The 14,174-nt window shown below is 38.8% G+C and overlaps 1 protein-coding gene across 1 annotated transcript in view; it reads right to left on the bottom strand.

Moving 5' to 3' along the window:
• Positions 1 to 588: 588 nt before the first annotated feature.
• The window catches only part of LOC135468239 (DNA repair protein RAD51 homolog 2-like), a 115,963-nt gene continuing 102,377 nt past the window's right edge, over positions 589 to 14,174 (bottom strand). The window contains exon 11 of the mRNA XM_064746381.1: positions 589 to 1,120. The gene's annotated coding sequence lies outside the window, so the exon portion shown is untranslated. The remainder of the gene's footprint in view (positions 1,121 to 14,174) is intronic.

Raw genomic sequence — 14,174 nt, 5'->3', positions numbered from 1 at the left:
ATACCAAAGGATGGAGAACACAGTTACAGCCAATATACTAAAGGATGGAAAACACAGTTACAGCCAATATACTAAAGGATGGAGAACACAGTTACAGCCAATATCAAAGGATGGAGAACAAATCGTGGTACAGCCAATATACTTAAGGATGGAGAACAAGCTGTGGCTGTAACAGCCAATATACTTAAGGATGGAGAACAAGCTGTGGCTGTAACAGCCAATACTCAAAGAGCTACTTCATGTCAAGACCTTTATGTCTTAAAAGCAAGGTTAAATGATAAGGATAGAGATAGTCTAAATTGCTAGCTTAAATTGTAAAAAAAAATTTTTCTGTCATTTCCAATTTTGCCGTGACATGAAGCAAGAACACTTGAAGTCACCCATCACTGTCTTAGGGCCACAAATGACGTCATACTTTCAAATGCGCATGACAGTATAACTGCCTTACTCAACGTCATATCTGCTGTTTTAATCTTCACATCAGGAACATTGTCACATTACATCAGGAAAAATTTACGGAAATTGAGCAGAATTTTTTTTGTTTGTTTTTTTTTTTCAATTATAGGGGTTAAATAGTATTATCCATTGTAAATTGTTTTGAACTGTGGTGCTAGCTATATTCCATAGGCTATCCTTTACATCAGTTTATAATTTCTGTCTGTCCTCTCTTTGGACTGAAAGAGCACTTTAAGGGTGATTAACAACCAATACTTCAGGATGGAGAACCGAGGCATAGCCAATACTTACAGCCTTACATCGGTCAGATCTCCAACAGGGCTTAGAAGAAACACTTGTACAGAAACCCCACATCCTTCTGGTTCTCAAAATGGCTTAGTGGAGTGAAACAACTCTCATATATATTTCATAAGGAAGGAATGTATTCTATGGGCATTGCATTAGTGTATCACTGAACCCCAAAAACAAAAAAGCTTTTAGGAAAATAATTTATTGGCAAAAACGTTTTACACTTATAAATACATACGTTAAAGATACCGGTTTTATCTTCGTATATGATTACCCATTTGATTCTTTGTGTTATCTTCATCAAAATCCACCTCACAAAATGTTGGGCTAAGCATCTGATCATCACTTTAACATCTGCATACTTCAAGACAAGAATCTGCAAATAAACAAACAATCCAAGACTTACACATCAGGCTGAACAGGTAGCAGAATGTTTAAAGTTTTCAAAAATTTGGGTTCAATGCCTAGGCTGTTTAGGCTGTACTACTGGACACGTCCCCCCCTCAGGCTACAGTGTCTTTGCACTTCACTCTTCCATATCACCCCTGTTCCCTGACATAAAACAATAACCACACGATGACGACAGTTTTTGTGCTGCGCAAAAGCCTTCTGACTCAGCGGAACTAAGCCGTGATGGATATTTTTGTGTCACAGGCGATTGTCCGTAAAGTAAGTGGGCGGTGATAGGAAATTCCCAGAGCATACATTACGTGACAGATTTGCCGAAAGCTGGGTCACCAGGAAAAAACCTCATTTACCTTGCTAAAAACTGTTCAAAAAAAAGACCCTCAGACAATTATTATGAAGTGTTTGTTATCAGAGCAGATAAATTACACAGATTATTATTGAATTAATGTTGTTTTTTATATAGGTATAATGACACTCCCTTCTCTTGCAACAGGCACTCCGTACCCTGGGGATGGCTGTGGGGTTTCTGTCCTATAAGTGAAATAATCTGCGTACCCTGTAAAACGCCAATCAAATAAACAAACATTGTATACACAAATTTAATTAGTTCAAGGTCCAACCTTGTTTCCAGTGCAGCCATGAAGTGCTTGCTAATGGCTTAATTTAGTGTATCATATTACAGCTACCTCATATCTTTCATGATACACACTGTAGATGCCAACTATTGTGCCTCAATATGGATTATATTATTTATTTATCTATCTGTTTGATTGTTGTTTCATGCTATACTACTCCAGAACTTTTCACACATAAGGCGATGGTCAGTTTACAAAAGATTTATTTATTTATTTGATTGGTGCTTTACACCGTACTCAAGAATATTTCACTTATATGACGGCGGCCAGCATTATGGTGGGAAGAAACCGGGCAGAGCTCAGGGGAGCTTACAAAAGATGTGCTAAGGTAAAGTACCAGACTTTGGAATGAATGAATGCTTGAGGTTTAACATCGCACTTAGCAATTATTCAGTCACATGACGACGAGGAGTCATTAGGTGTGCATACATACACCGTCATTAGTAGGGCAAGTCCATGCTGCTATAGTGCTGCCACCACTGAAGTCAAAGACACCAGGCATGACACTCCACACAGACACAACAGGGCCAACCAGTCCTATTTTTCTTGATCTATTTCTCAGTATTTGGTATGACCTGACCTGGGTTTGATCCCAGGTCTCCCAATTCTGGTGTGGATGCTCTAACCAATAAGCCCCTCAAAGTGGTCCAAAACTACGGAAAGTTGCGGATAAACTTTCTCATGTGCAGTGCATGCACTGGAATGCCATACTAATCTTCAGAAAACATAAAATTGTGTGAGAAAGAGTTCAACTCACACCATCAAGTGCTCATTGTCACCAACCAATGACATCTGGGGAGTCTAGAAGTTCCCTGCTTGAAGGTATGAAGATGGTTTAATTTTTACTGAGCTATCCAATTCACTCAACTTTGACTGTATTCAAAGCACAAGCATCAATTGATAAGTGTCACTATTATACATGGCTAGGTTGGGGGCTACAAAAGACTTGGCGTAAAAAACTGGAGTTATAAGAGATTATCAGAGCAATTAATCTGTCGATGAGAATAAGGTTAGAAAGGAGGGGTTTCATTAATATGGATTATCAGATACAGGACGGGGTAAGAGATACAGATTTGGGATGAAATGCTGTATAATATACATAGGCAAGTCAGGAATCAGTATTAAATCAGGCAGATTAGGGTAAAGTGACAGTCACAAATGAGGTCTTCCTCTGCTAAACACTGAGTAGTATTGAGAAGTGACAACATTGTTATATTACTTCTATGTATTGATTGATGTCGCTGGCAATGGGGTCGCAAACACACTATTTTTGACATTTCACCACGACATATTCATAAGTTGAGATGAAACACACATACCCAGCAGTCAAAACATGGATCATGAGAACAAAATTACATTGATAAGCCTATATATGGGACATATTGATGGATTCCTCGACCACATTTACACTCCCTCAACCCTCAAACTATCAGATTTAATGTCCTGGTATTAGCCAGCTTTTTCCATAGGACTTTAAGCATAAAGCCAGCAACTAGGCAAACTTTCATTCACAATGTTCTCAACTCCGCTGGTGGATTATAGTGAGTTATTCACGCATATGCTTCTCTTACAGACTCATTAATGTACAGCATTCATAATGTATCCAGTTGGGCATGTAAGGTTAATTTAGGTTTCAAACTCTGCATGAAAAAAATAAATAAATAAATAAAAAATTATACACAAGCACATTTGTATTGCACTAAAAACACACACACAAAAAAATAAAAAAAAATAAATAAAAATAACAAAGTAAAGCCCACTCTAATCAACACTGTTCACAGGGGTTCTTGTTGGCTTTGTGGTATAAGGTGTGGGCTCACTGTAAGACACAAAGACCTAACTAAGATTAGAGGGTGCATCCTCTAATCCAGGTCCTGTTGGAATGGCTGCAGCTTGGTTAGGTTTTATCAGGTGCCTGTAGGGACAAGTGGTTTCCTTTAGACTCATATGAGTCTTCGGTGTACTAATCAAATACATGTATATACATAAATACTATTTACTTATATGCTGCCTAAAAATTGAAGGTGGAAAAGAGAAACACCAAAAAAGTCTGAAGACCCCAAAACTAGCACAGAATTATTTTTCAAAAATATTAATCAGCTTTCCTGTCAATGACATATACCATTAACTAAACAGCACGGGGTGAGCAAAAATGGTATGAGCAAATAACAAAATAATTTATATCATATGACTTGAGAGTTAACCAGGCCGCGTGACAAGAGGAAGCTAAGGGAGGTGAGTAATTACTGGGTTAACATTACTGCGGGCACACACTACACGGCTGGCTAGCTTATGCATACGTGCACTGTACACACCCGGATATGTCAACACACAGACCAAAAAAAAAAAAGTTTTCTTAAATAATAAAAACGAAGGTAATTAAGTGTTTACCGCACACAGAATATCTGCTTCTCTCATCGGTAAGAGCCTGCAGGTAGATGGGCTCTATAATGTATCCTACATCTAAACATTTCTCAGACCACTACTCATATTTTAATTATCTAGCTCAATGAATGAGGCATGGATATATTTAGTGGGGGCATCATTGTTATTGATGTAGGTGACATACAGTTTCACTTTTCACATGCATGGGGATGAATAAATTTTGGCCAGATATTTAAATGAGGACGTAATTAAAAGGGAGCGACACCTGCGTGATCAGTATTAATTAGGAGTTGTTTATAACAGTCTTACTGTGGGGTCTTACTGAGGGAAGGTCAGGGGAAGGAATAAGGAAGATATAGATATAGGGAAGGGCTTTATCCAATAAAAACCAGTAAGCACTGCACACCCACAGCTATTACAATCACATTGCTGCAATGTTTAATGTTTTCTTAAAGATAAACACAGCTGGGTAACAATTATAGATATTGACGACGAAGGATATATATCTGAACTGTCTGACTCGATAGCTTCCAAAATTTTTCTTTACAATGCTACCAAAACATAACATAAAAGAATTTCACAAAACTTTAGTCCATGTAATTTTATTATTTCATGAAGTGTACCCTTCTTTGACTGCCATATTTTTGGGGGCCTCTGTGGCTCAGTTGGTTAGCGCTCTAGCGCAGCGTAATGACCCACGAGTCTCTCACCAATGCGGTCGCTGTGAGTTCAAGTCCAGCTCATGCTGGCTTCCTCTCCAGCCGTACATGGGAAGATCTGCCAGCAAGCAGCGAATGGTCGTGGGCTTCCCCCGGGCTCTGTCCGGTTTCCACCCACCATAATGCTGGCCGCCGTCATATAAGTGAAATATTCTTGAGTACGGCATAACACCAATAAAGAATAAAGACTGCCATATTCAAACAGCTGACTCACATGGCCCCATAGATCAGCAAGCATAAAAGTTAAAACTTCAGAGGAAATTTTTAAAGTAATTCAGACAGGAGCTGGTAGAAAATTTAGTCCTAATACAGAACACATTAAATACCTCTTTCTCACATTTTAATTTACTGCTTTATATACCAGGTTTGGATTCAATACGTTAGTTACAATAAACTTTGATATCACTTATACTGAATGCTATATCCCCATATACCCTAATTCCTCAATCTTTTCACACATGATGCACAAATTTCAGAGGAATTTATGCACATTTGTAATTTGATTTTGGATACAACACTACATACATTGGATTGGCTAGTTTCAGGCCTTCACAAAAAGTATAATTTTAGAAATCTAGAAGAATGTTTACAGAATATGCTTGAATGAACGCTTAGCAAGCATTCAAAAAGGTTGAAGATTTACAGTACCATCATTTTGATGTTAGATATCACTACAAACAGCCCACCTATATCATCCTGACATCAAATGATATCACTACAGACAGCCTACCTATATGGTCATGACATAACTTCAGACAGCCTACCATGCATGACATCATAGGATATCACTACAAACAGCCTACCTATATGATCATGACACCATAGGATATCACTAAACAGCCTACCTATATGGTCATGACATAACTTCAGACAGCCTACCATATATGACATCAAATGATATCACTACAGACAGGCTACCTATATGATCACGACACCATAGGATATCACTAAACAGCCTACCTATATGGTCATGACATCACTTCAGACAGCCTACCATATATGACATCAAATGATATCACTACAGACAAGCTACCTATATGATCACGACACCATAGGGTATCACTAAACAGCCTACCTATGTGGTCATGACATCACTTCAGACAGCCTACCATATATGACATCAAATGATATCACTACAGACAAGCTACCTATATGATCACGACACCATAGGATATCACTAAACAGCCTACCTATTTGGTCATGACATCACTTCAGACAGCCTACCATATATGACATCAAATGATATCACTACAGACAAGCTACCTATATGGTCACGACGTGATTTTAACATCATTCTCGAGCATGAACCAATCACACAAGTCTACAAAGCATCTGCCATATTGAGTATATATGACATTTTAAACAACTGAACAAACTGCCAGGAATGTGTGAGACAGCCACAGAAAAAACTTTTGTTGCTTTTAACTATCTCACACTTGCGGTAAGTAAAAATAAAACAGAGGAAAGGTTATAAAAGTTATATTGAAATTATTAAATACCGTACAGGCTATTTTTCATGTGGGCATTTTGGACTAGATGATGTACTGAACTTGCGCGTAAATCCTTTACACACCAACAAGCAAAAGGGCTGAGGAATGATAATAATTTCAATGGTATGGTATTCAGCGCATTGGGCGACACCTACAGCAGAGAAGTGTTTCAGTTTTAATGCATTAGCACGGGGCTTATTGGACTTAATGAGGCCAATACTGCATGTAAATGAGACAGCGCATCATGGGTTATGTATTTGGTGTATCTAGTGTGGCTATACACTTTATCTAGTCAAGTTGAAACAATATCCCCCGGCGTGCATGGGGACAGGTGATAAGGGGATTGTCAGTGACCACCCAGGACCTCCTTACCAGCAGGCTAGGTGTCACACAATGACACTTTCAGTGTACAAGTGTCATTGTCACTTCACCTATAAACACTGAAATACTGCTATGTGTATGATGTGAGACACAAGGTGCACTTCTATAAAAATTGTAGACGCACAGGAACAAAACTACATTTCTGAGATCGAAGCAAAAATTCTTTTACAAAAATCATAGAAGCAAATTTATTTTATGCATCTTAAGAATAACGCATATTTCAAGCCTGAAAGAAAAACTTCTTTAAAACAATTTAGACACTAAATGACCACATGTCTAGAATGATGACATAACTTTCATATTTCAACAGGAAGATGTTTACGAACACATACAACTCTGAAGAATGATTTTGCATATATCACACTTAAATATGTTAACAATTTTGAAGGATAATTTCTCTGATATGCTTTGACAAAACCAACTATTCCTCTCTGCCCCTACGTGGGAAGGTCCGTCAGGCAACCTGCGGGTGGTCATTGGTTTCTCCCGGCTTTGCTGGGTATCTTCCCACAGTAGTGCTGGCCCCTACCCAAAGGCAATTCAAAAGGATAATTTCTCTGATATGCTTTGGCAAAACCAACTATTCCTCTCTGTGGAGAGGGCCCATATGTGGGAAGGTCTATAAGGCAACCTGTGGATGGTCATGGGTTTCCTCCGGCTTTGCTGATTATGAGTAATGCTGGCCACTATCATATACGTGAAATATTCTTAAATACCAACATAATAAAAAAATAAATCAATCAAAACCAACTGATGAATTCCGATACCTTGGAATTGTAACTCTGTTTATAAGTAAACAATGACACTTTGTTTATCTCATATGTAACTGTGATAAAATTTGATTCACTTCACCTCATTCTTGCTTAATTTAACAGTGCTTTTTGAAAGAGCTGTATTACAGAAAAATAAGACACACGTATTAACATGCATTACTATCTCAATTCCACATGGCACACAGAAGACTTCATTCAAGGGTACAGATATTTCATTTTGACACCTTAAATTTCTACACAGCACATGTTCATAAAATTCATTAAAACGCCAATAGTATGTCCTACTCTGTCGAATCCATTTGACTATCCAGAAAAATTTGGTTAAATACCAGTATCATATGCCACTAAATCCTGCAGTAACCCATGTCCCCAGCCTGTTCTTCATGCATCACTCACTTTCTACAGGCACACACAAGCGAAAACCTTCTTAACACCTCTTCCCCCTCCCCGCCCCACACACACACCCATCCTCTCTTCATTTTTTTCCTCTTTACACACAACCATAACCTTTATGCAATCGCACAAACAAAAGCACAATTACTTTTAAACCAGATTTTTCTCTAAAGGGAGTGTTGCCATCTTTCAGAAAAGCCAGCCAAATAAACATAAGGATTTGGTGTTAACTAGCTTTGCAGTCTGGTGCCCAATTAGGAGGCCCTGCAGGGATACCATTTCCTTAGTTGCCCAGTAACCCCTGCCCCAAACCTCCCCAGGGGGTCAATAACTGCCCGCTCACTACCATTTCACTGGGGCTGTTTATTTGCTTTCCAAAGCCATGTGGATCTAACAAGAACACCTCAGACAGATGATAGCTTGACAAAGCTCTGCTGCTGACATGTAAGTAACAAGAACCCTCATTGATGTATGACATACAGAGCTATAAAAGCCTTAACTCATCCAAGAACAGATAAAACACAAATCTTCCTGCGTTTTTTCTCCATTTACCAATACATTATATTGCTACACAGTACATGCTTTTCTGTGATCAGTTCAAATGTTACAGACACTATACCATTGACATGCATTATAATATGTAATGCTTTTGCAATTCAAACTTTAAAAACCCAAAATTTTATGTATACAGACACAACATTTAAATCAGAAGTAGTTACTGACACATTAACTAATGTATATTCCAGAAATGGGATTAGTTTTACTTTCCACATTTTTTTTTACTTTCAATATATTTTCACTACTGTGCACAAATCGTGTGGTATTCATTTAAAGCTGATTATATGCTCATTATTATCAGTGCACATGTAAAGAGAGAGGAAACAAAGGTTTGTTGCGAATGGTTACTGCACCTAGAGTCTGTATGGTTGTTAGCCTAGGGCCCAAATACCACTGATCTCTACTTAGTGGTATATGTCACATGCCGATGACAAGGTGAACAAACAGCAGACTGGCATAGTTAGAGCTTGAGAGAAATCACCCTTAGCAGGCCATATGTCTAAATTCCACTCTATTTGTGGCAATTACCACTCCATGGGCACCCAAAAAACGTCTTCATCAGGGGCAAGACTAAATGCTTGTGGAATAGTCTGCATGTGTTAGCTGACCTTTGACCCTGATGAAGTGACAGAGCAATCAAATCAACCCCTAAAGAGATGGCTATACCACTGAGCTAGAAAGACACAGGGGTCCATCCCACCAAAACACTTAATAAACATATAATGCTGTAAACTCAGGTTTTTTGTTCCAAACGTCCACTTTGCCTAATTCAGTTTGACAAAGATATACAGTTGGTTAAGACCTCCTTGAGACACCCACAAATCAGAAGGCTTCCCCAACTGCTTATTCTTAATAACAGGCCCAGGGGATCTTCAAACTTAATTATGCGATGCAACAAGCCAATTAAGACTATACCATAATTTTTTACTGTTTACCCCACAATGATGCATATTAAGACAAGTTTGGACAACAAATCCCTGTCTACAGACTGGTGTATTATTTTAAGAGCTCTAACCTTCTTTCAAAAACAGCTGTTTTCAACTTCATCCTGTACAGTAGAATTCTATACATAACACTTTGTGTTCCTAACATCTTACATCATATTCGTCGTCATATGACTGAAAAATTGTTGAGTACGACGTTAAGCCCCAAGCACTCACTCACTCTTACATCATATCAAAGGGAGATAACTACATTATTCGAAAGAACATATTGCTTGGAAGCTGATAAAACATGCGACTTCCTACAAAGTGCACAGCAAAACATGTGAACAAAATAAAAACCTTGTGCACCAATCAGCAAACAGAAACTGATCTACATTAAAGGGCATAGTGCAAAACTTGTGAGCTATAAGCAACTTGGTTTGGCCTCGCTTCCCTCTATAAGAACACAAAAGCTTCCCCCCATAAGAAAACATTCTCAGCGTTGCTGAATTAATGATGTCAAGCAGAAACGGTAGATTTAGAAATGATTTCACCATTAGGGACTAAAAATGAATCTTGACATAGCAATAAAGCTGATGAGGCCTTTGCTAAGATGTTTTAACACACTATGAAATGTAATACAGATAAACATAGACCCGAGTTCTGTCACAATGTAATCAGTATGATCGGCCATTTGGCCTCACAAGGCTCTCTTAGTCGCCCACTGCCTCAACCCCAGACTCAGGAATTTGCTCTTGACTTTATACACTTGATGTCGCTACTAACAGCACCATATTGCGATATGCCAGCTAAGTTTTTCATCACAAAAGGGTTTGGCCAAACAAAACCAAACGCCAGAGTTAACAGGGGATACTGTTGTGAGGCTGGTATTAAGTAACCACCAGATTTGTTTGAGGAATGTGCCATGGCATGGTGACATGACCAGATCTGAACATAACCAGCACCAACACATGGCCATGTTTAGGCAGTTTATAACACAGCCTATGTAGGGTTAAATACTTTTGAGGAATGTAAACTACAAGATAGCTCTAGCCATTATACAAATCATAGTTAATTTTTGAGACAAAACTACATTGGTTGGATTGGCTCTTTCAAGGCTTCGCAAAACTTGTAATTTTACCAGTGCACACAGAATAATGCCTTCAGAATAAGCTTGACTAAACCTTACAAACACACGAGGATGAAGAATTACAGAAAGTCAACATGAAGCTTGCATATTTTGCTGTTATACTACTTGCATATTACCTTAGACTTATCTATAGATCTCTATCAGTTACACTCCAATAAATCAGTTCCAATCCCATGTACATTCAAAAGATACCATTGATCAGGAGGGAGGAAATGGGGGTAAGTGGGTGGGTGAGGGAGAAAAGTGACTCGTTCCACAGAAGAACCAAAAGTACAACTGTGCTGACACAAGATTCTTGGAAATTCAAAATTTGATCATACTACTGAGGCAAATGGTGACAGTCAGATGATGCCTGCAAACAGCTGTTACATGTGCACTGTATCCAGTTCACTGGGAAAGGAAAAACCAAGCCAACACAAGCTAACTGATACAAGTTTTTGAGTTAAAGATGTAAGGCATTCTGTGTCCTTGTGGATATGACATTCGAGTCATTCTAGACCAGTGATGTCTGACAAATTCCAATTGACATCACTGCATGTTATTTTTATCTAATTCTGCGTCAATCATGGTATCAGGCCGGGGGGTGGGGGGTGGGGGGGGGAGGGTAAACTGCCGTTATTGAAGCATTTGTATGAAGAGTTAGAATAGAATCCTAATTGAGGTAAACTGACGGTGGGGTGGGGTGGGGGGTTAAGTGACTGGTTGGGGCGTGGTTTGTGGGGGGTGTTGTACTTCACCTGTTATGTGTAACGACTTGCCAACAGTCACACTGTTGTCACCGTTCTGGTTTTACTCTCCGTGCTTAAGTCTTTTGCTTGAACTCTCATGATTACTGCACTTAGTTCACCAAGCAACTGACATCTCATATTGAAGAACAGTTTGTAAGTTACACTGTTGATCATTATGCTAACATGATTAAACATACGTCTTACAAGCAGCCTATCAATCATATCCTATCACATTCACCTGACTCATTAACATGCATATACAGGTAATTTCCCTTCTGACGTATACATTACAGTCCTCAGGACAATCTAGAGTATCATGAACAATAGTAAAGATTGTATTATAGATAACTACAGTGTATTCAATTAAAGATAAACGATATATCACTCAGAAACATTCTTAATGGGATTAGATACTGAGGACAAATTAATATTTAATGTGTGTTGAAAATGTGATGAATATAGGATCAATTTACAGTTTCTCAAAGAGTACACAGTTGTGCACAGTTTTAGATGAAATCTTCACATAATAAACTTTTTCCTGTGCTGTGATTGTTGCTGGGGTTGCTCCATGCGTAGGTGTGTAGATGTGTGTGGGAAGGTCAAGCTAACCTTGCTGAGCACCTGTACCAGGCTTGCTGTCTCACTGGGACTTCAAACACTGGTAGACATAGCTGAGATGCCACCAGCTATAATAAGCCTCTTGACCATCATTTTGCCCAGAGAATCAAATGTCAGCTGAGTGAAAACAAAAGCTACAGCCCATCAAGCCATATTTCACACCCACACAATTCTAATTTCCTTCAATGCAAGGTGTTTTAAGCTAAAAAAATCGCTGCCACCTGAAGGCAGAGTGAAAAAAACCTACCAGCAAATGAATGCTTGAATGTGGGGTGTCAAATTTAGTGGAAGAGTGACGTTCATAATGCTCTGAATACCAAAACAAAGTTAACGGCCTTACTTCTATTGTACTGCCGACGCAAGGGAGCGCTTTCACAGCGCCTGAATTAGGATAATGGAGTTTGCGACAATGAAGGAATTAAAGCCAAATGCTGAAAGCCCACGGAACCTGCATTACTTGGGTCAGTCCAGTATGGAAATCATCAAGTTTGGCTCCAGAACAAGACATTGGCTAGGGGAGAGGGGTGGTGGTAACACCAGCTCTGTACACCGCCTCAGTTGCCAGACCTGGGGTATATAGACCCACTTCACTGATATGGAATTCCCCTAACAGAATTCTGTCCTCCTCTCATATTTGTCCATGTGCTATAAATCTGGCAGGGAGGAACAAATCACAGTGTTGCACTAGGGCTCCTGGGACACAACTGGCTCTACCATTCTAAAACAATAAACCCTGTGTGTTCAAGGCCACAAGAGCATAACATAAGATTTCAGCCTAACTGGAATCCCTAAATCGCATGAGGCTTGTTCTGCAGGCTCAGTAAATTTGTGGATCCATGTTAGCAATCAACGGATTGGATGGCCCTGCTGTGGATCAATAAGTTGCATGACCCATACTAGAGATAAATACATCAGATGATCCATGCTACGAATCAATAGATAGTGTAATCCATAGGTTGCTCAATCCATGTTATGGATCAACAGATTGGACGATTCATGCTACAGATGAATAGATAGAACGATTCATGCTACAGATAAATAGATAGGACGATTCATGCTACAGATGAATAGATAGAACAATTAATGCTACAGATGAATAGACAGGACAATTCATGCTACAGATGAATAGATAGGACAATTCATGCTACAGATCAACAGATAGGACAATTCATGCTTCAGATGAATAGATAGGACAATTCATGCTACAGATCAACAGATTGGATGATCCATGCTACAGATCCATAGACTGGATGATCCATGCTACAGATTAATATACTGGATGATCATTGCTACAGATTAATATATTGGATGATCCATGCTACAGATCAAACAGATTGAATTATCCATGCTATGGATTAACAGATTGGAAAGTTCATACAGTAGATGAATCAACTGGACCATCCTATATATGGATTATGATAAGAATGAGCAATCTATGCTATGATTAGATTGAGCAATTCATTTATGCACGAATAGATTCAATGCCCAGTGCTGAGTCAAAGGACTGGATGATTCAGGCTAAGGATCAATATTATGAACCCCCCAAAATAAAGCAGGTTGATCTATTATTTCTTTATAGGAAGGATATAGGAAAAGGCAATTTTAATATACCTTGATAAGGCAATAGGTTCAACTCCTGTTACCTATTAACTATAATTCTGTATGTGACTCAAACCGAAGCTTTTCACAGAATACAAGTAGCTTGAGGACACAGAAATACCCAATAAAGAGCAATGTCCCATTAATTAGGCACACATTATTGTTCAATGATGTATTGCACACTGGCAACACTCTACAGTAATAATTCACATTTTAACTAAACCTTTGTAGTTTGACCTTTACTGGATTACACACTGTGTTTGGCTGATTGCTCTGGTGAACTTTGTAAGCAGCATCTATCAGTGGTTGACAGGAAACCTCGCATCAGGTTCTCAGTAAACCACATATGGTGCATGTGTATGACCAGCATGCCGGGGATCTCACTGCAGTACCACATGCAGTACCACATCGAACCACTGAAGACCACATATAACAGCTTTGCAACTCAAGTTTTAAAACATCAGACCTACTTTCCAGAAAATGTTGTTATAGATCTGGTTTTCCCCTATGAAACATTCTTAGGGAATTATGACCTTGACATGTCATTTTGAATTTCAGGAACTACAGCATAAAATCAAAGGTAAACCTGTCCTAACTGTAACGCGGATAATTTTGTAGGTCATAATCCTCATCTTGATACTTGTACAACTTAACACAAATTTTTTCACAT

The sequence above is a fragment of the Liolophura sinensis genome, chromosome 6 (assembly GCF_032854445.1).
Source record: "Liolophura sinensis isolate JHLJ2023 chromosome 6, CUHK_Ljap_v2, whole genome shotgun sequence".
Taxonomy (NCBI): Eukaryota; Metazoa; Mollusca; class Polyplacophora; order Chitonida; family Chitonidae; genus Liolophura; species Liolophura sinensis.
The sequence above is the reverse complement of the archived record's forward strand: the minus strand, read 5'-3'. Positions and strand labels throughout refer to the sequence as shown.